The following is a 24,549-nucleotide window of genomic DNA, read 5'->3' on the forward strand; positions in this document are numbered from 1 at the left end:
CTGCAAATCATGCAGGCCAATACACCTACAGTTCAGCCAGCTGAAGCCAGGAAACGTAAATGACCTGGTGAACCTATAGGTAGTTTGTACCCACAGTGGGCCTAGAACGTAGGTACCAATTTCACAATTTCACATGCCTTTTCCCTTACAAAGTCCCTTTCTTTATGTTGGCTAAATGAATTTAAATTTTTTAAAAATGTCTCTTTCTGATATCTATATTTATTAAATACTCAGATCTATAAGAATTTCAGTGAGGCACAAAAACAGACACATAGATCAATGGAACAGAATAGAGAACCCAAAAGTGGACCCTGAAATTTATGGTCATCTAATATTCGATAAAGGAGGAAAGACTATCCATTGGAAGAAAAACAGTCTCTTCAATAAATGGTGTTGGGAAAATTGGACATCCACATGCAGAAGAATGAAACTGGACCACTCTCTTTCACCATACACAAAGATAAACTCAAAATGGATGAGAGATCTAAATGTGAGACAAGATTCCATCAAAATCCTAGAGGAGAACACAGGCAACCCCTTTTTGAACTCGGCCACAATAACTTCTTGCAAGATACATCCACAAAGGCAAAAGAAACAAAAGCAAAAATGAACTATTGGGACTTCATCAAGATAAGAAGCTTTTGCACAGCAAAGGATACATACAGTCAACAAAACTCAAAGACAACCTAAAGAATGGGAGAAGATATTTGCAAACGACATATCAGATAAAGGGCTAGTTTACAAAATCTATAAAGAACTTATTAAACTCAACAACACCAAAGAAACAAACAATCCAATCATGAAATGGGCAAAAGACATGAAGAGAAATCTCACCGAGGAAGACATGGACATGGCCAACATGCACATGAGAAAATGCTCTGCATCACTTGCCATCAGGGAAATACAAATCAAAACCACAATGAGATACCACCTCACACCAGTGAGAATGGGGAAAATTAACAAGGCCGGAAACCACAAATGTTGGAGAGGATGCGGAGAAAAGGGAACCCTCTTACACTGTTGGTGGGAATGTGAACTGGTGCAGCCACTCTGGAAAACTGTGTGGAGGTTCCTCAAAGAGTTAAAAATAGACCTGCCCTACGACCCAGCAATTGCACTGTTGGGGATTTACCCCAAAGATTCAGATGCAATGAAACGTCGGGACACCTGCACCCCGATGTTTCTATCAGCAATGGCCACAATAGCCAAACTGTGGAAGGAGCCTCGGTGTCCATCGAAAGATGAATGGATCAAGAAGATGTGGTTTATGTATACAATGGAATATTACTCAGCAATTAGAAACGACAAATACCCACCATTTGCTTCAACGTGGATGGAACTGGAGGGTATTATGCTGAGTGAAATAAGTCAATCGGAGAAGGACAAACAGTGTATGTTCTCATTCATTTGGGGAATATAAATAATAGTGAAAGGGAATATAAAGGAAGGGAGAAGAAATGTTGGGAAATATCAGGAAGGGAGACAGAACATAAAGACTCCTAACTCGGGGAAACGAACTAGGGGTGGTGGAAGGGGGGAGGAGGGCGGGTGTTGGAGGGGAATGGGTGATGGGCACTGAGGTGGACACTTGACGGGATGAGCACTGGGTGTTTTTCTGTATTTTGGTAAATTGAACACCAATAAAAATTAATTTAAAAAAAAGAATTTCAGTGACTTCTGTTGAATCTATTTTAAATTTAAAAACTCTTAAGAATTTTAAATGATGTGATTCACTTACTTGGGCAGCTGGTTACCAATTCTCTGAACTCATTTCAAGGTAAAGTTGCTTCTCCACATATAAAAATATATATAGGATTGTAAATTAGTTGATATTATGGTGGTAAGATATAATTCTGACTTTTTAATGTTAAGTTTCAAGAAATGATCCTAGAGTTATAAACTTTGTATTGCTAAACTGTTTTGTGCAGCTTTTCATTCTGGCCTACATATAGGCAAATATTGATATATCATTTTAAATCTAATAATAAAGTTGATGATCAGAGCATTCTACAAATAATATCACTGGATCTGTGTTAGGCCAAATCTTAGCATGAATCTTACAACTGCTATTAAGAATTGCATTTCTTTTAAATAACTAGTTTGGGGCATTTTGGTTATTGTGATAACCAAAAATATCTCCACACATTGACAAATATCCCTAAGGGGCAAACTGTCCCCTCTTGAGAACTACTGTTCTGAAGGCAGTTGATCATTTTTAGAAATGCAAGTTCTTGATGGAGCACCTGGGTGGCTCCAATTGGTTAAGCATCTGAAACTTGGTTTCAACTCAGGTCATGATCACCATGAGCCTGCTTGAGATTCTCTCTCTCCTCCCTCTGCCACTCTCTCTGTCTCTAAAATATACGAATAAATAAAATCTTTGGGAAAAAAATGCAAGAGATACCTCAAAATTATGACACTGAGTATTCAAAAATTATGGTTTCCTGATCAAACTGAACATTCACTACCATGCTTCTAAAAGAAGTAGTGAAATAAAACAGTGGCTATTTCAAATACAGACAGATCTCCCTATATACAATGTGCTTGAAGGATTTCTCTCATACCCTTGCCTAGACTAGAGCATATTTATGGAGTGCCAATAACCATTACCATGAAGATAGACTTTGTAAACATCTCCTCTAGTAGAGTTCCTCTATCTTGACCACAATCCACCATAGAAAATATATTCCACATCACAGATCTATAAACATATAACAAAATTCATATATATTTAAAATATTAAAAACTGAAACAAAAGTTTCATAAAACAATACTTATCCTACTGAGTGCAATAAAAAATCCAATATTTTCTATTCTATTCTTTTAGTTTCTTTATAATGCTTGCTCCACCAAGTAAATTTATTTCAAAACCTAGTGGACCATGATCTGCAGTACCTATAGAACATTCTAGAATAATCCACAATTATGAATACCATATTGTTATTATCTCATCTACCTCTACTACTCTTCCCACCTTCATCCTCTCCCCACTCTATCCATTTAGTAAATTGCAGCTCAGTTATGACACTATTCAATAACATTGTTCCCATGCACTGAAATCTTCACTGCTTTCCCCTTTGCCTAACAAATAGTCTAAATCTATGTCACCATAGCTTTTAAGTCCCTGTACAATCTGCCAACAATGAACAGACTTTTTGTTTTGCTTGTACTCAGTGCTCCTGTAACACTGAATGTTACACTTCATTCTCTAAATACATTCTCCTCTGGTCATGCAATGTTCTCTTCACTCTACAAGATCTAACCCAAATATTACCTCTACCAAGAATACTTTTATTTTCTCAGATAAATTTACTCTCCACAGTGAGGGTGACAGAACATGAGAGACTCCTAACTCTGGGAAACGAACAAGGGGTAGTGGAAAGGGAGGTGGATGGGGGGTTGGGGTGACTGGGTGATGAGCACTGAGGGGGGCACTTGACAGGATGAGCACTGGGTGATATATGTCGGCAAATTGAACTCCAATAAAAAAATAAATTAAAAAAATAAATTTACTCTCCATTCAAAACCGTTGTGAATTTGTTCCTCCTCTAAAGCATTTCTCATACTTTGCATTATAGTTTTAAATACATATATTATCTCTACAAAATACACTTTTAAGTTTCATAAGGCTAAGGACTGCTTTATTCATTTTTGTATTACCCATAGTATTACAGGATTCTGTATGTATTGTGTTTAGTGAAGGAATAAATTCACAGAGGCAAATTATGATTCCTATAAGGGCAAGACACTTCAATCCTCAGTTACTAACTGCTTCCCCCATGTCACTTTACTCGCCTTTCCAACCAGTGCTGATCCTGTTTTGCATATTCCCAAATGTTCCTAAAGACCTCCTGCTCCCCACCTGCACCAGAATTAATCAAGATACAGAAAGGTATGGATGACAGTGGCCTTTCAGGAGGCCCTCTAACCCAGAAACTGTTCCCCATATTACTTTAAATGAGCGCAACTCAAACCCATAGGGATATATGGAAATAAGGCTAAAAATCTCCCTTCCCCTTTCATCATTTTTATTTGATCTGCTAGGACTGTTCTTTCTTCCTTTTTCTCTCATGGACTTCACAAATCTGGATATTTCCAAATGGTCATGTTATATATATACATATATATAAATATATCAAATATACATATACAAATATATCAAATATATTTCATATATATCAAATATATATGAAATATATATCAAATATATGATATATATTTCCTATATGAAATTTATATATATATTCTATATAATTTATATATATATTCTTTCCTATATGAAATTATATATATATAATTCCTATATGAAAAAAAAATAATATATATATATATATATATATTCTTCTGATCGAGGCCCTTCTCTATTGAATTTGCCTGATAGGAGACAATGTGAGATATAACTAAAACTCATATGAAGTACACCTACATTTTTAAAAGTTCATAGAAATAAAGGACTTTGAATTTCCTCTTGAAAAAGAGGACATTTGACTTATTGATTTTAATTATCCATATACAACTGTCCTTTTCATTTCCATTAGTAATCAAGGTTTGACTGATTAACTTTTTAAAACTGTTTTTGCTGTTTTCCAAGTTGAGGAGACTCCTTCCACGCCAGAAGTCTCTAAATTAAATACAAGGCAAAACCCCAAAATGCAACAATGTAATCCAAGAATATGCTAAAGGTGATCTGGGGCTCATGGGCTAATGAAGGATGGAGAAACTCTGTGAAGACGTGGTATGTAAGTACATGCCAGGAATACCCAAACTGTAAGAAAAATGCCACATTTTAGATGGGTAACTGAAAAATCACTTGTCCAGAACTGTGGTATTTTGAGCTAAAGTTAGAATTATGGAGGTCCTATTTTAGAGAGAAGTTATATCAAAAGCCATTTTACAAGTTTTTAATCTAAAGATGAAAGCCAGTGGGGAAGGGAATCTAGATACAAATCTGCTTAGGTAGAAACAAGAAAAGTCTGAAAGAGTAAGTTCAAAGGAAAGTCTGGAAACTCAGAACCTAATTCTTAGAATAATAATGGCAAAGTGAGGCATAATTTAATAGAATAACATAATTATTCTTTGCACAAATAATGGTAGATGATTAAAGATCCAGTCTCAGGTTTTTTCATCGAAAAACCCACATTGCTTGCTACGTTTCTAAAGTGGGAGGTGGGCTGCTATAGTAACATCATTAGCCTGTATACTTCTCAGGAGACAAAATAGGCCTCTTCATATACTTGGGTTTTCTAACTCGGGCTAATATTATTGGGATATGTAGATAGAAGCTACAATGAGGTCTTCATTAATTGGCATAGGGAAGAGCTGAGGAAGAAAGAAGGGATGGGGATGAATGGGAAAATTAAGGCTGAAAGTTCGGAGATTAATATTAATAGTTACTATCATCTCAAAGGAGCCCAGCAGACCTCTAGATCCTGGTGTGAGCCATAGGGACAGTCTGAGAGTGTATTCAACACAGTAGTCTTCCTAAGTTTGCAAATTCAGCATCCGGAAGGATGCTACATAGCTGACATACTGTTGGCACCTGATCTTGATACTCCAGCGACTATGGTGGTGGCATTTCCGCATGGCCTGTATGTACACCTCTAAATGCTAAAACAAAACAAAACAAAAAAACAGCCAGAGGAATGAAGAATGGTATGGCCACTTTGGAAGAGTTTGGCAATTTCTTTAAAAACTAAATGCGAGGGGAGGGGCAAGACGGCGGAAGAGTAGGGTCCCCAGGTCACCTGTCCCCACCAAATTACCTAGATAACCTTCAAATCATCCTGAAAATCTACGAATTCGGCCTGAGATTTAAAGAGAGACCAGCTGGAACGCTCCAGTGAGAAGAGTTCGCGCTTCTATCAAGGTAGGAAGACGGGGAAAAAGAAATAAAGACACAAAAGGCCTCCAAGGGGGAGGGGCCCGCGAGGAGCCGGGCTGAGGCCGGGGCGAGTGTCCCCAGGACAGGAGAGCCCCGTCCCGGAGGAGCAGGAGCTGCACCAACCTTCCCGGGCGGAAAGGGGCCCGCAGGGAGGTGGAGCAGGACCCAGGAGGGCGGGGATGCCCTCGGGCTCCCGGGGACACTAACAGGCACCTGCGCCCCGGGAGTGCGCCGAGCTCCCTAAGGGCTGCAGCGCTCGGCGGGACCCGGAGCAGCTCGGAGGGGCTCGGGCGGCGGCTCCGCGGAGGGGGCTGCGGGGCGGGAGCGCGAATCCAACAGCGCAGGCCCCGGAGCACAGGGCCCGGGACACAGCCCAGGATCCGGCCTCCCCCGGGACCGGCAGAGGCCGGGAGGGCCCAGGACAGGGAGGACGCTCCTGCCCCGAGCTGAGCAGATCAGCGGCCCTGCCCCAGAGCCTCCAGGCCCTGCAGACGGAGAGCCCCGGAGCTACTGCGGGGGCTGACTCCAGGGCTGCAGAGCTGGCCCCGCCACTGTGGCTTCCTCCCGGGGCCTCACGGGGTGAACAACCCCCACTGAGCCCTGCACCAGGCAGGGGCAGAGCAGCTCCCCCAAGTGCTAACACCTGAAAATCAGCACAGCAGGCCCCTACCCCAGAAGACCAGTGGACGGACGAGTTCCAGGGGAAGTCAAGGGACTTAGAGTATACAGAATCAGAAGATACTCCCCCGGGTTTTTTTTTGTTTGTTTGTTTGTTTTTTTTTTTGCTTTTTGATTTCTGTTTGCTTCCCCCACCCCCACCCATTTTTCTTTCTCTTTTTCTTCTCTTTTTTTCTTTTTTTTTTTTTCTATTTCCTTTTTTCTTTTTCTCTTTTCTTTCCTTCTTTCTCTCCTTTCTTTTTCTCCTAGTACCAATACAACTTGTTTTTGGCCACTCTGCACTGAGCAAAATGACTAGAAGGAAAACCTCACCTCAAAAGAAAGAATCAGAAACAGTCCTCTCTCCCACAGTTACAAAATCTGGATTACAATTCAATGTCAGAAAGCCAATTCAGAAGCACTATTATACAGCTACTGGTGGCTCTAGAAAAAAGCATAAAGGACTCAAGAGACTTCATGACTGCAGAATTTAGAGCTAATCAGGCAGAAATTAAAAATCAATTGAATGAGATGCAATCCAAACTAGAAGTCCTAACAACAAGGGTTAATGAGGTGGAAGAACAAAGGAGTGACATAGAAGACAAGTTGATGGCAAAGAGGGAAACTGAGGAAAAAACAGACAAACAGTTAAGAGTCCATGAAGATAGATTAACGGAAATAAACGACAGCCTGAGGAAGAAAAACCTACGTTTAATTGGGGTTCCCGAGGGCGCCAAAAGGGCCAGAGGGCCAGAATATGTATTTGAACAAATCCTAGCTGAAAACTTTCCTAATATGGGAAGGGAAACAGGCATTCAGATCCAGGAAATAGAGAGATTCCCCCCTAAAATCAATAAAAACCGTTCAACACCTCAACATTTAATAGTGAAGCTTCCAAATTCCAAAGATAAAGAGAAGATCCTTAAAGCAGCAAGAGACAAGAAATCCCTGACCTTTATGGGGAGGAGTATTAGGGTAACAGCAGACCTCTCCACAGAGACCTGGCAGGCCAGAAAGGGCTGGCAGGATATATTCAGGGTCCTAAATGAGAAGAACATGCAACCAAGAATACTTTATCCAGCAAGGCTCTCATTCAGAATGAAAGGAGAGATAAAGAGCTTCCAAGACAGGCAGGAACTGAAAGAATATGTGACCTCCAAACCAGCTCTGCAAGAAATTTTAAGGGGAACTCTTAAAATTCCCCTTTAAGAAGTTCAGTGGAACAATCCACAAAAAAAAGGACTATCATGGTGACACTAAACTCATATCTTTCAATAGTAACTCTGAACGTGAATGGACTTAATGACCCCATCAAAAGGCGCAGGGTTTCAGACTGGATAAAAAAGCAGGACCCATCGATTTGCTGTCTACAACTCATTTTAGACAGAAGGACACCTACAGCCTGAAAATAAAAGGTTGGAGAACCATTTACCATTCAAATGGTCCTCAAAAGAAAGCAGGGGCAAAAAGAAAAAAAAAAGAAAGCAGGGGTAGCCATCCTTATATCAGATAAACTAAAATTTACCCCGAAGACTGTAGTGAGAGATGAAGAGGGACACTATCTCATACTTAAAGGATCTATCCAACAAGAGGACTTAACAATCCTCAATATATATGCCCCGAATGTGGGAGCTGCCAAATATTTAAACCAATTAATAACCAAACTAAAGAAATACTTTGATAATAATACACTTATACTTGGTGACTTCAATCTAGCGCTTTCTACACTCCATAGGTCTTCTAAACATAACACCTCCAAAAGAAACGAGAGCTTTAAATGATACACTGGACCAGATGGATTTCACAGATATCTACAGAACTTTACATCCAAACTCAACTGAATACATATTCTTCTCGAGTGCACATGGAACTTTCTCCAGAATAGACCACATACTGGGTCACAAATCGGGTCTGAACCGATACCAAAAGATTGGGATCGTCCCCTGCATATTCTCAGACCATAGTGCCTTGAAATTAGAACTAAATCACAACAAGAAGTTTGGAAGGACCTCAAACACGTGGGGGTTAAGGACCATCCTGCTAAAAGATGAAAGGGTCAACCAGGAAATTAAGGAAGAATTAAAAAGATTCATGGAAACTAATGAGAATGAAGATACAACCGTTCAAAATCTTTGGGATGCAGCAAAAGCAGTCCTGAGGGGGAAATACATCGCAATACAAGCATCCATTCAAAAACTGGAAAGAACTCAAATTCAAAAGCTCACCTTACACATAAAGGAGCTAGAGAAAAAGCAACAAATGGACCCCACCCCCAGCAGAAGAAGTCAGTTAATTAAAATTCGAGCAGAACTAAATGAAATCGAGACCAGAAGAACTGTGGAACAGATCAACAGAACCAGGAGTTGGTTCTTTGAAAGAATTAATAAGATAGATAAACCATTAGCCAGCCTTATTAAAAAGAAGAGAGAGAAGACTCAAATTAATAAAATCATGAATGAGAAAGGAGAGATCACTACCAACACCAAGGAAATACAAACGAGTTTAAAAACATATTATGAACAGCTCTACGCCAATAATTAGGCAATCTCGAAGAAATGGACATATTTCTGGAAAGCCACAAACTACCAAAACTGGAACAGGAAGAAATAGAAACAGGCCAATAACCAGGGAAGAAATTGAAGCAGTCATCAAAAACCTCCCAAGACACAAGAGTCCAGGGCCAGATGGCTTCCCAGGGGAATTCTATCAAACATTTAAAGAAGACACAATACCTATTCTACTAAAGCTGTTTGGAAAGATAGAAAGAGATGGAATACTTCCAAATTCGTTCTATGAGGCCAGCATCACCTTAATTCCAAAACCAAAGACCCCACCAAAAGGAGAATTATAGACCAATATCCTTGATGAACATGGATGCAAAAATTCTCAACAAGATACTAGCCAATAGGATCCAACAGTACATTAAGAAAATTATTCACCATGACCAAGTGGGATTTATTCCCGGGACACAAAGTTGGTTCAACACTCGTGAAACAATCAATGTGATTCATCATATCAGCAAGAGAAAAAGCAAGAACCATATGATCCTCTCATTAGATGCAGAGAAAGCATTTGACAAAATACAGCATCCATTCCTGATCAAAACTCTTCAGAGCATAGAGATAGACGGAACATTCCTCGACATCTTAAAAGCCATTTACGAAAAGCCCACAGCAAATATCATTCTCAATGGGGAAGCACTGGGAGCCTTTCCCCTAAGATCAGGAACAAGACAGGGATGTCCACTCTCACCACTGCTATTCAACATAGTACTGGAAGTCTTAGCCTCAGCAATCAGACAACTAAAAGACATTAAAGGCATTCAAATTGGCAAAGAAGAAGTCAAACTCTCCCTCTTCGCCGATGACATGATACTCTACATAGAAAACCCAAAAGCCTCCACCCCAAGATTGCTAGAACTCATACAGCAATTTGGTAGCGTGGCAGGATACAAAATCAGTGCCCAGAAATCAATGGCATATCTATACACTAACAATGAGACTGAAGAAAGAGAAATTAAGGAGTCAATCCCATTTACAATTGCACCCAAAAGCATAAGATACCTAGGAATAAACCTAACCAAAGAGGTAAAAGATCTATACCCTAAAAACTATAGAACACTTCTGAAAGAAATTGAGGAAGACACAAAGAGATGGAAAAATACTCCATGCTCATGGATTGGCAGAATTAATATTGTGAAAATGTCAATGTTACCCAGGGCAATTTACACGTTTAATGCAATCCCTATCAAAATACCATGGACTTTCTTCAGAGAGTTGGAACAAATTATTTTAAGATTTGTGTGGAGTCAGAAAAGACCCCGAATAGCCAGGGGAATTTTAATAAAGAAAACCATAGCTGGAGGCATCACAATGCCAGATTTCAGGTTGTACTACAAAGCTGTGGTCATCAAGACAGTGTGGGACTGGCACAAAAGCAGACACATAGATCAATGGAACAGAATAGAGAACCCAGAAGTGGACCCTCAACTTTATGATCAGCTACTATTCGATAAAGGAGGAAAGACTATCCACTGGAAGAAAGACAGTCTCTTCAATAAATGGTGCTGGGAAAATTGGACAGACACATGCAGAAGAATGAAACTGGACCACTCTCTTTCACCATACACAAAGATAAACTCAAAATGGATGAAAGATCTAAATGTGAGACAAGATTCCATCACAATCCTAGAGGAGAACACAGGCAACACCCTTTTTGAACTTGGCCACAGTAACTTCTTGCAAGATACATCCACAAAGGCAAAAGAAACAAAAGCAAAAATGAACTATTGGGACTTCATCAAGATAAGAAGCTTTTGCACAGCAAAGGATACAGTCAACAAAACTAAAAGACAACCTACAGAATGGGAGAAGATATTTGCAAATGACATATCAGATAAAGGGCTAGTTTCCAAAATCTATAAAGAACTTATTAAACTCAACACCAAAGAAACAAACAATCCAATCATGAAATGGGCAAAAGACATGAAGAGAAATCTCACCGAGGAAGACATGGACATGGCCAACACGCACATGAGAAAATGCTCCGCATCACTGGCCATCAGGGAAATACAAATCAAAACCACAATGAGATACCACCTCACACCAGTGAGAATGGGGAAAATTAACAAGGCAGGAAACCACAAATGTTGGAGAGGATGCAGAGAAAAGGGAATCCTCTTACACTGTTGGTGGGAATGTGAACTGGTGCAGCCACTCTGGAAAACTGTGTGGAGGTTCCTCAAAGAGTTAAAAATAGACCTGCCCTACGACCCAGCAATTGCATGTTGGGGATTTACCCCAAAGATACAGATGCAATGAAACGCCGGGACACCTGCACCCCGATGTTTCTAGCAGCAATGTCCACAATAGCCAAACTGTGGAAGGAGCCTCGATGTCCATCGAAAGATGATGGATAAAGAAGATGTGGTCTATGTATACAATGGGATATTCCTCAGCCATTAGAAATGACAAATACCCACCATTTGCTTCAAGGTGGATGGAACTGGAGGGTATTATGCTGAGTGAAGTAAGTCAATCGGAGAAGGACAAACAGTGTATGTTCTCATTCATTTGGGGCATATAAATAATAGTGAAAGGGAATAGAAGGGAAGGGAGAAGAAATGTGTGGGAAATATCAGGAAGGGAGACAGAACATAAAGACTCCTAACTCTGGGAAACGAACTAGGGGTGGTGGAAGGGCAGGAGGGCAGGGGGTGGGGGTGAATGGATGATGGGCACTGAGGCGGGCACTTGACGGGATAAGCACTGGGTGTTATTCTGTATGTTGGCAAATTGAACACCAATAAAAAATAAATTTATTATTAAAAAAATAAAAATAAAAATAAAAACTAAACGCATTTTTACCATACAATCTAGCAATTGTGTTCCTTAGTATTTACTCAAATGAACTGAAAACTTATGTGAAAGCAAAAGCATGCACAGAGGCACCTTGGTGGTGCAGTCAGTTAAGCCCCAAGTCTTGGTTTTGGCTCAGGTCATGATTTCAGGGTCATGAGGTCAAACCTGTCATTAGCCTCCCTGCTCGGTGGGAAGTCTGCTCGAAATTCTCTCTCTCTACCTCTGCCCTTCCCCATCCACTCTCTCCCTCTCTAAGATAAATAAATCTTTTTTAAAAACACTATGCACACAGATGTTAATGGAAGCTTTATTCTTAATTGCCAAAATTTGTCAGCAACCAAGATGTCCTTCAGTAGGTGAACAGATAAACTCTGGTACATCCAGACAGTGGAATATCAATGATAAAAAGAAACAAGCTATCAAGCCATGAAAAGACTTGGAGGAACATTTAATGCATACTAAGTAAAAGAAGCCAATCTGAGAAGGATAAATACCGTGTGCTCCCAAGTATATGACATTCTGGAAAAGGCAAAACTATGGAAACAGTTAAAAGATCAGTGGCTGCCAGGGACTAAGGGGAGTGAAGGATAAACAGGGCATTGAGGATTTTTAGGGTAGTGAAACTATTCTAAATGATATACATAATGTTTGTCAAAACCCATAGGAAAAAAAAACCTCATAAAATGTCCATATCAAGAGTGAATCCAAATGTAAACTTCAGACTTTGGGTGATGTATCACTGTAAGTCCACTGATGGTAACAGATGTACCGCTCTGACTCAGGTATCAATAGAGGGGAGGCTTCGTGTGTCAAGTGCAGTGGGTGTATGCGATCTCTTTGTACTTTCTGCTCAGTTTAGCTGTAAACCTAAAATTTCCCTGAATGTGAAAAATATATTTTTTAAAAAGCCACTTGGAAATGTAATAAAATAGTATAGAGGCATACTGGTTCTAACTCACAGTGGAGTTAGTATGAATGAATCCTTCTGGAGCTGAATTGTGTTGTTGGCAGAAAATACAAAACATATTTTCTAATTATCAAGCTGAAATCCTGTTTATCAGTAGAATTGAGCAGAGAACAAAAACTAAAAGTATATTTCTTAAATGAATAGCTGAATATCATGTAGCTTAAAATTCCATGGAAACTGAGGGTAATAGTGTGGAGTGAGGCGCAGTGCGGGGACTGACAGCCTCATGAGGGCAGTGGAGACCCCCAGGGTAGTGCTACATCAGTGCTGGTGAGCAAAATCAAAGATAGAATGCAGGTTTCAGGGGTGAGAAAAAGAAAAAAACAATATTCCCTCAGATTATACTAATCTGTCCTAAACCAAAAAAAAAAAAAAAAAGGTGTTAGAGGTTTGGACATTGTAGATGATGTTACGTGGTATGCAGTCACGGAAAATCCCTGCATAGCCTGTTGAATATTTTGTATGGGCTCTAATGGTCACGTAGGGTAACATCACGGTACAGAGAAAATACTAGGTTGAGCACTTCCCTGACCGATATGTGGTCACTGCCTTCATAGAGCAGACTATGTCTGCACTCTGGGCCTCCTAGGGCCATCTCAGAAGGTTCTGGCATTCAGTTACACACCATCATCCATAGGAACTCTCCTGCTGTCCTTTGAAGGATCATCTGCTTTCGCTGGAAACTGACAGCTAGAGGGCTTCAAAATTCTCAAAATTCTCTACTTCAGCCAAAGCAACACACTCAAAGAAACAGCTGTGGTAACTGTGGGTGGTACAGGCCGCAGAAGTCTAGGCGCATGGTTCTATGATACTGGTTCCCCTCAGAGGAATATGTTTAATGTTGAAGAAACGATATTTCTTCAGATCTTATCTTTGTGCAAATGCTTTCCTGGTGAACTGGGTATAAATGGAGATAATTCCAGTTTCAGTGGTAAAAGGCAGGGTTAGTTTATAGGAGGAGGTTGGAGGAATCCCTGTCATTATCTATAGACACTACACAGTTACCTCTGGGGTTTCAAACAAACCTTCCTTCCACACAAAGGTTTCACTTCGTTTAAGTGGCCAAGGCATTAGAGTATAAAACGAATCCCTGGGAAACCATAAATGTAGAAGATGCGCACATACAAAACTGTTGTGTTGATTACCTTGCTAGGACCATGCCTAGATGGAGAGAGCATTTGAGGCTCCTCTTAGCAGTCTTTTTGAAACTTATACTAAAAGTGGTAAAGTCTGGCTGGGTCACATACACACAGCGGTGGTCTAGCACAAGCCTCTGGCTGAGCTTTCAACTCTCAAAGCTCCTCCTGCTTTCCCAGCCCTCCGGGGGGGCACCCTCGTCTAGGTCAGGAGTCCTGCCCACAGCTGAGCACAGCTCTGTCTCCACTCTCCCACTGTGTCCGAGGCAATGAATACTACCCCTGGTGCAAAAGCACAAACTTCACTCCTGGTGTTTCATGAAAACCGCTCTAGAAACAGCCTTGCCCTCACATTGCCTTTCACTGAGCCAGTTTTAAAAAGAACTTAACAACATGCTCCGATTACACCATCTCCTATTTGATCTGAAGTCCTTATTACTTTCTCATTAGGAAAAGATCAGATCAACAGATTAGAGCATAGGACAAAAAATACGCAGACACTAAAACACAGACTGGATCCCAGGATGAGCTGGACAGCTTCTCCCTTTTCCATAACTACAGACTATTCCTAATCCCGGACAGCTGCCATAGTATTAAAAGTATTAATCATAGTATTAAATGTTCAAAAGTCTTGGAAAACAAACCAAGATGAATCGGTGGAAATGCACCAATATTACTGCAAACAGAAACAAAAACAAAAAAGAATTCAAGTAGGTGCTCTTCTGACAGTCAAGTGAGAATTGTGATCTTTGTGTCAGAAGGATGTGATGCTGCACATTCGTGGCCCCAAAAGGCCCCAAGTTCTGCTTAAGTACCTCTCTACAGTCACATATTTCACGGTTTAGTGGAAGAGTGAGACACAGTACAAAACCTGACCATTGATGGCTCATTTAAATCAACCAGAAATTGAATAGAGGTTCAAATATCCTTTTAAAGTATTTGTAAAAGATCACACTACCAATCACCCGTTTGCTGAATGGTGGACAGTGTAACACAGAAATAAACAGTATGAAGTTCAGTGGAATGTATTTGAATCCCAGTCCCACAAGCTACCAGGTGAGGGATGATGGGTCTGTTCTTTGAACTTCGTGATGGTTACTTTTATGTGGCATCTTAACTGGGCCATGGTACCCAGATATATAGTCAAAATTTCTTTTGGATGTTTCTATGAGATTGTTTGGATGATGTTAACATTTTTCCAGGTTTAAGATATAACTGACAAATAAAATTGTATATATTTAAAGTATAGAACGTGATAATTTGATAATACACGTACATTGTGAAGTGATTAGCATATTAAGTTAATTAACACATCTATCACCTCACAGTTGTTTGTTTTTGTAGTGAGGACACTTAATATTTGCTCTTTTAAGAAAATTTCAAGTATACAACACAGAATTGTTCGCTATAATCATTATAGTCCTTATATAATGTATGTACATTATGTTGTCAGGGGCTTAATGGGAGACATTGGTTAAAGGGTACAAATTGTCAGTTATCAGATGAATAAGTTCCATGATCTAAGGCATAGCATGGTGACAGTAGTTAATAATACTGGATTGTGTACTTGAAAGTTACTGTAAGAGTAGAGCTTTAATGTTCTCATAACAACAGCAACAGCAATGGAGGTGAAGGGTCATATTTTGCGTTATTTATGTGTATCACATCATCACATTACACACATTAAACTTACACAATATTATGTGTCAATTATATCTCAATTAGGCTAGAGGAAAACCAGGAGATTACCCTGAATTTAGCCCTAAATACCTATAAAAAGAAATGGGAAAAATTAACCTATTCAAAATAACAACTACAAATTTAACAAAACCAAATTCAAGAAATTTACTCTAGCAATCCCCAGGGCCAAGGCAGGAAGAAAAATCCAAGTTCAATAAAAGGTCTACGTGACTAAAGATCTTGTAGGACATGTTAGGTGTAAGTATAACTAAAAAACGGAGTTCTCAAACCCCAACCCTGAAGTGAAGATCATGAGGGCAAACACTGTAAATTACAAGTGTTTGATTTGTAATCTATATAAGTGAACTTATGCAGCTTTTTCTAGATAAGACAGACCCCAGGGTTTATTTATTTGAATACAGTCAATAATTCTCAGAATGGGATTGGTATACTTAATGTTCTATCAGATTTTAATTAATCAAGATAATTGTCAGCTTTATAAAACTCACTGAAAAGCTTTCAGCATGTTCCATGCAGTCAAGGGAACAGCTAAGAGAGCAGAGAAAAATAACTGTTTTCCTGAAACAATTAGGAGTCCAGATGCTTTTAGGAAACAAATATTTATATGTTTTTCATTTCTTCCACACTTGTTTTCCTGTCCAAGTTTCCTAGTTCTTGAATCAATTTTGATAATTTTCATATTTTTTTCAGAACTCTATTTTCTGAACACTAAATATTTTTAGCATAGTGTCACATATTATAATTTGTCTCTTCTACATCTCTTGTTATTATCGTTCTCAACTTTTTAATTGTCATATATCTGTGTACTTTTTTATCAATACAAGCTACCCTCTTTATCCTGGTTAATGTTGTTGCTTTGGACCTCCATTCTTATCCTATCTGTATATTCACTTGCTTTATTTTTCTTCTCTTTAACTTTCTTCTTGAATTAGTTGTGCATCTAATAATGTACAGGTTTCTGACAATTGAATTTTCCTTTTAAAACCACTAGAAGAGACTTCACTTTTTGCTATAGCTGTTGAAACCATTCATATATATTGGCATAGTTTTTATGTTCGTTATAACTTCTGTTGCATTTCTTTCTACTGTGTTTTTTCTTGTGTTGCCTGGCTAATTTCTTTAAATTTTATTTATTTATTCATGAGAGACACAGAAAGAGAGAGAGAGGCAGAGACACAGAGGGAGGGAGCAGGCTCCATGCAGGAAGCCCGATGTGGTACTGGATTCCGGGTCTCCAGGATCACGCCCTGGGCTGAAGGCGGAGGTAAACCGCTGAGCCACCTGGGCTGCCCTAATTTCTTAATTATCTATATTTTATTCTCCAAAAAACATGCCCATCCCCAGAGCAACAGAGACTCTACTAAATATTTCTATGTATTTCCCTCCCTTGGGGGAGGTTTTCTACATGGTATTCATAGTAGTCTAGTAACTTTTAAACATATATAAATTGTTTCCTTTAAAACTTCTGAAACAGATATGAAAACAAAAATTTTTATGCCAATACTTAATGTAATGTCATCTTCCACAACACTTCCTCTCTTCCCTCCTCTCCAGGGAAATCCCTCCTTTGCCAGAGGCCTAGTTTGTACTCTAGAGTCATGGTAGCTCCCAACAGGGTATTCAGAAAAATACTCACCATGGGAATCCATACTCATAACTTAATAGGTTCTAAAGTCCTTAAATTACAACATTGCACAGATATAGATATATTTTTCAAAAATAACTACTTTAAAAAATGTTACCATATATTCAAGTCAATATTTGATGAGGCATTGTCTTGGACCTTAAGATTATAATCAAACCCCTTCCACTTTTTAATCATCTTTGCTATCTTTCATACCGTTAATGATATTAGAAAAAATATTCTAAATAATACTGTCTTAACACTGAGCAAGAGCCATGTCCAAATGCTTGTGGGATTTTTATACTATTTTTGATACAATTTTAAAATCAATTTTAAAGACCAGTGCATGGTTTTATGACTACTCAAGAATACTTCTAAAATGAAAAGACAGATACAAAAAATACGACAGTAGAAAAAGCAAGCCTCCCTATTGCACACCCCAAATCACACTTAGTCATAACCTGAAGAGAACATATTTCATAGCAAAAAACCTGTGACTTCTCTGGTTTTTTTCCCTACATGTCAAAAAAAGTGAAAGTAAATGGCAGGTGGTATTTTCAGACATTCTCATTTCACTTTTGAATGCACAGGACAATAATGCAGTACTTTTAGTGACTTGAAACAATCACAATGAAATCAGTTATCAAAGAAGTATCTCCAGATTTTGAAAACAAAAGAAAAAGTTATATTCGTGATTATATGGAATTGACCCAGTTAGAATGTTCACAACACTCCAAACAGTGCTGCTGGCTATGGCCTTCTGGGTAGGCAAGACAAACTCCTATCCAGAATAGATGTCTAGTCCTATAAGAAAGAAATGGCTGATGCTCTCAGGATGGAAGGGTTCCAGTGCAGTCAATACGTTAGCAGGTGGCCAGTTGGTCTCCTTACCGAACAGTGCCATCTTGTGGATTCAGTGTGTGTCTTTGTGGATGATAGTAGGTTGGACATTCTAAGAAGGCATTTGTTAGACCGGTGTTGGTTAAGTGGTAAGCACATGCTGTTGGACTCATATGGAGCCTCCATCTCTCCCACTGCAGCCATCTCATTTATGCACCCATCATGCCAACACTTAGTGATACTGCACTAGAGTGACCAACTATGCCAGTTTACCTAAGACTGAATTTCCAGAATGTTAGACTTTTGAGTTTTAAAGCCTGGCAGTTCCAGGCAAAATGGAAGAAGTCAATCCCCTGTTGATACCCCTCTCACCAGCACATTCCTGATGGCCTTGGTGAATGGTGTATTATCTGGTCTCACCCATGAAAAATAATTCTGTGATGAGGCGTTGCATAATACATCCATTCCACCATGCCTGAGTCTCTGAGCCTTTAATCCCTTGTCTCTAACCAAAATTCTGGAATTTTGACCCTGTTTAATATGGGCCATTGTTTTTTCCTGGCTCTAGGAGCCACTCCAGCAGCAGATTGGCATCATTCCCTGAGTACCTTGGCAGATACTCAGTCCTATATACTGAGAGACTGCCCTGAGTCAATCAACCCCTCCTTATCCAGCTTTATGTTCCAGACTACTTAAGTAGATCAAGCATACCCAAATCCTGTCAAACAGAAAGTACTCCCACAGCCCCTGATGGCACCTACTGCTAATTTTTGCAGCATTTTTTTCCTCTCTCTTTAGCCCTGACACATGCCCAGATGCAATGTTATGTTGTGACCAAGCCTTAGTTAGAGGACTGGCAGCCAGGAGAGGAGATGCATGCAGCTCCTGAAGAGGACAGCTATCGCCTCTAGGAAAGAGGCCTCTGCATCTCTGCAGAACACTAACTCTCAAAAGAGAGAAAAGACCTACTTCTGTGGATTTAGAAGGCTCAAAAGAAGTCTGCTGAGTCAAAATCTTCAGGGACATCTAGCCAAATATCTACATTCTATATATCAGGTCCCAGGTCTTCCCAAGTAGGGTTCTGATTTTAGAATAATAGACCTGTCTCTGTTGAGCATTCAACAATCATGGGAGTTCAGCCACTCTATCCAATCCTGTGTTTGGTATTGTTTTCCTGCCTATATATGGCATGAGATGAGGACTTCTTAATAATTGAACAAAGAGAACCTCTGGATCTCATACTCAACTTTCAATTATGTTAATTTCCCTCAAATTTCATTATTATTATTATTATTGCATTATGCGGCATACACACAACCAGCAGCAACCATGCAATTTGACTGTCCTTATGTTTACCACCCCCTCCTCTATACCTTTCAAATACATGAATCAGCACACTGACCAGTGCATTCACCTCTACTAACATGCTGGCCTAGCTCACTAGTGGTAAGAGTTTTAATATCACACCTGTGTTAGAGGCTGTCGGCATGCCACCTACCACCAAGTCCTCATTACCAGCTGGGAGGTGAGTGATCCAGGCCCCAAATCTCATTTTCTTCCTTTTTTTTAAGATTTCATTTATTTATTTGAGAGAGATACAGAGATAGCAATAAAGAGCACAAGTGGAGAGGAGAAGGAGAAGCAGGCTTCCCACTTGGCAGGTGTCTGATGCAGGGCTCCATCCCAGGACTCTGGGATCATAGCCTGAGCTGAAGGTAGACATTTAACTGACTGAGCCACTCAGGCACCCCTCCCCCACCAATCTCATCTTAATGCCTGTTTTCTTGGAGCTCTCTCACTACCACCTAATGCAAGTTGGATTTTCTGGAAACAAACACTTCGGAAACAAAGTACAAAGGTGAGTTTCCTTTCCCTGTTAAAGGAAAAGGAGGTGGGATTGGGCAGGGGAGTTATCAGACAGCAATGCCTATCTGACAAAATCTCTGCCTACCAGCTGGGAACTCTGGAGTAAATATGACCTGTTAGAGAAATGCATATTATGTGGTAATAGCTGTACTTTTATATCACCACCTCACTCAGTCATTGACTGGGAGCCACCAAGAGAAGAAAATGCCCTTGGCTTTAAAACTGAGGCAAACCTGGACAAAGGTAGCAGCTAGGGCCTGTCAAGGTTGTATTAAGCATATCTTTTTATCCTCATGATTTGATATCTGGGACTTTGCTAGCCCTAGAGGGACTGCTGCTCCCAGGGCTAGCTAATACCTAGAGACAGCAAATAGCTCCACCCATGAGCGAGTCCTTCATAGGCAAACCAGCCAAGCCAGAGCTCATATCCCAAACATCTCCTTTTTTGAGCTCTTACACTCTGAGCTATTATTCCTCTGCCATAGAGGAATGCACCCACTATTATAGTGGATGTACCAGGGCTGTGTACCAGAGAATTTACGGACAGCTCCTATACCACAGAGCTCACTGAAATTATTCAGACCTACATCCTGTAGTTGCTTATCTTACCTCACTTGCTTCTTCTGATGAAATCACAAGAAAGGCTTTTGTTCATAGTTCCTCCTTTTTCTCTCTGCCTCCTGACTAACCCTGGTGCTTCCCCAGGTGGCCCCACCTAGTATGGCATGCTCCTTCCTTTTGGGAGCAGTAAATAACAATCTTTTCAATAGCCACCATCTCCTGATCTGCTGGCCTTAAGATACCTAAACAAACATAAAATCTATAAATCTATATTTTAAAATACAGTTACTCATATACTTTGCACCTGAACACTTTATCTTGAAAAATTATCTGAAGGATATCTCCATGTACCCTACAAGAATGATCTTTTTAAAAAGCTCAAACATAGCTATGGTACTTCTCATCCATATGAATGAATGCTTAACCACATGCCAGGCGGAGATGACAAGCTCTGAAAACATAACAGTCCTTTCCCCCATGGGCCTATGGTCTACTGTGGAAGAATGTCAGAATGTTTATTGAGTTCTGAAATGAGTATAAAAGGAGAAGCAAATTGATGTGGATCATCCTGAAGAGGAACCAACCAACCAATCCTAACAATTAAGATGCTCTGGTGGAGAAAGAAGCATACAAGCATACCTTAAAGATGAATCAGGTTTGAGAATTTAAAAGAAATTTATTTAAAAAGGTGGAAAAGGATGGTGAAAGCCAAGGGAACAGAACTCGAGGAGACAGAGAGGGCAGTATATTCAAGTATCTAAGGAGACTCAAGGGCAGCCCTGGTGGCTCAGTGGTTTAGTGCTGCCTTCAGCCCAGGGCCTGATCCTGGAGACCAGGGATAGAGTCCCACGTCAGGCTCCCTGCATGGCACCTGCTTCTCGCTCTGCCTGTGTCTCTGCCTCTGTGTGTGTGTGTGTGTGTGTGTGTGTGTGTGTGTGTGTCTGTCTGTCTCTCATGAATAAATAAATAAAATCTTTTTAAAAAATAAAGGAGCGCAATGGATAGGATATAGAGTGGGGGGGGGGGAAGGTAGGAGAGGAAGGTAAAAAGGAATAGACAAGGCCTAGAGTCGGTGGGACTTTGCCACCCACGTAAAGGAGAATGAACTGTATGTTAAAAGCAAAAAAGCTACTGAAGAGTTTTTAGGATGTGACATAACTCAATTTGCAAACGGTCATTCTTATAAGTATGGAGAATGTACTACAGTGAGAAAAGATTAGAGATAGGGAAGCTAATCAGAAGAATGGCAGTAAACCAGCTGAGGGATTGTAGTGGTCTGGAATCACATGGAGGCAGTGGGGCTGAAGACAGAACGGAAATGGGTTCAATAACTATGTACATAAGACATTTAGAGATGGAGTCAAGAATGATATCCAGATTCTAGTGTGAGAAACTGAGTGAATGGGAGGGAACCTGTAGACATGGGGAATACCGGAGAAGCAGGTTTAGGAAGAGGAAAGATGAAGATGTGAATACAAAGCACAAGTGGAAAGATTAGCCTCCCAAAGGAGGACAGAAACCTCTTCCACTATAATAAGAAGGATATAGGCAGACACATAAGATGTATACATATGACAATAAGTAGTCGAAGGAGTGGCCATCTCAAAGTGTCTATATTTTTCTCCAACAGTAGAACTGTAAATAATCTGTTAAAAGCAAGAACAGGGAATAAAGAATAGAAAATAAATATTTGGGGAAGAGTAGAGAAGATCTGAAATGGTTTTTATAAACACTAACCTAGAAGCTGACCAGAGAAACCTAGCTATATTGCTGGACAACACTGAAGAACCAGTTAAGCCCAATGGTCGTTAATCGATAATGCGATCAGTCTGAAAATAGATACTACTTAAAACATTTGCAGGTATTCATATTAGTCCCTCGTTATCAACCAAATAAAAAAAATCACCTAGGAGACTTTTGTGGATATACTGGATAACTTTGAGTTTTTCAGCCAGAACCTTCAGTTGATACGATCACTTACATTATATATTAACATGTATTAGATTAATTTTCCTGGATTGCTTTTCTGAAGGTAAAGAAGAAGTGCAAGAACCAAATTTGTGTTTATGTTCAGGAATTTACCTTCCATAGGAGAAAATAATTCTATGCAGCACAAGGGAGATTAATGTGGAAACCTTCACAGAGGGGTAAATGATACATACTTCTTCCTTTAATAAGATTAAAAGGAGGGGATCCCTGGGGGGCGCAGCAGTTTGGTGCCTGCCTTTGGCCCAGGGCGTGATCCTGGAGACCCGGGATCGAATCCCACGTCGGGCTCCCGGTGCATGGAGCCTGCTTCTCTCTCTGCCTCTCTCTCTCTCTCTCTGTGACTATCATAAATAAATAAAAATTTAAAAAAATTTTAAAAAAAGATTAAAAGGAACCTATGACCAAGATGCATCTTTCATCTCTTACTATTAGAAACTGGTTTAAAAAATTTACAGGAGGAAAAAAAAAATTTACAGGAGGAAAGCACAAGAAATCACTGACTGCCAACCTGAAAGCCATCATAGGAAGTAATAAGCTCTGGATTACTTAAACCACATTTGAACAAATGCTTTAAGAATAAGATTGGTTTGGAGAAGCAAGATCACATGTGCAAATCTAGGTGGGTGGGGATTTTAGAAATATTCAGGGCCATTTCCAAAGTACATGCTCTCCACGTCTTAGGTAATTTTAACCCCTACACACATACATGCACATACTACCTTGAGCATCAGAGGTGAAGGAATGACTACATTACATGTTGAACATGCCCCTGCTTTACATTTGTTCATTCATTTGATTTGATTTGACTGGATTTAAGTTTTACAACTCTATGAGAGTAGTACTTTAACTCCATTTGTACATGTAGGAAATCTGAGGCTTATAAACAATTTTTCTGAACCCTGTTGGGTAGTAAGCAGAAGAATTTAGATTTGATTCTAGGTGTATTCTAACTCCTAAGAGTGTCCTGTTTGCACTGCAACGTGCCTTCTGAATAGACAAAGGCCACTGAAACATAGTGAGATATGCTGATTCCCTAACTTCCAACTACCTACAAATGATAATATGCAAAGCTAAATTTGGCCACACAAACAAAATCCAATTATTACCTGATTTTAAAATGTACTTTTATAATAAATGTAAATGTGTATATTTAAATAACATTTTACAACTTTCAAATGGTGGGCACATCAATTATCTTTCTTTCTGTATCTATATAATAATTCTGTGAGGGAGCCCATGACACATTCACTACTAACCATAGCCATATGACTGCGCTACCCTGAACCTGATGACTAAACATTTAAGTTCCAAATTCAAAGAAGATACCACTGGCCCATACTTTCTTAGATCATCTGCTTTTTGGTTGTTTTCTCTGCTCATATTGTTATGACGGGCTCCACTGAATGATTCATACTTCTGTCAAAGCAAGGTTTATTAGTATACATTTGCATATTTGGAGATATTCTCTTTACCATGATATCTCCCCCTCAGCCTAGGCAGGCAAAAAACCAATTTTGATAGCTCATACAGGGCATTATTTATCTTCCACTAAAATAAATTATCTCTTCTATTTTTCCAAGCCCTATTCATGTCAGCCCCCTTAAGTTGGGTTGTCTTGGTTTTGTGAATGCACAACTGGAGAAGTAAAATCAAGCATATGACAAGGAAAAAGAAGATTCTGTTATTTTTGGTATAATGTCATTCTATATTCCTTATTCTTACAATAGGCTGCCTCTCAAGAATAGAAAAGTCAAGACTATCCCGCCACTCTCTGAGGATCTGAAGATTAAGATTCAACATCTTTAGAACTAATCTCTATTAAGAGCAACTCCTTTGCCTCACAAACTATAATTTCATGCCCCACCTCTCTTTCTGTGTTGAGCTCATCACAGGCAAGCAGGAAGTTGCTTTCAGACTGTATGCAGTTTTTTTCCCCATGCCACTCCTCTGATTCACTCCCAAGATCT

The sequence above is a fragment of the Vulpes vulpes genome, chromosome 2, assembly GCF_048418805.1.
Source record: "Vulpes vulpes isolate BD-2025 chromosome 2, VulVul3, whole genome shotgun sequence".
Lineage (NCBI taxonomy): Eukaryota > Metazoa > Chordata > Mammalia > Carnivora > Canidae > Vulpes > Vulpes vulpes.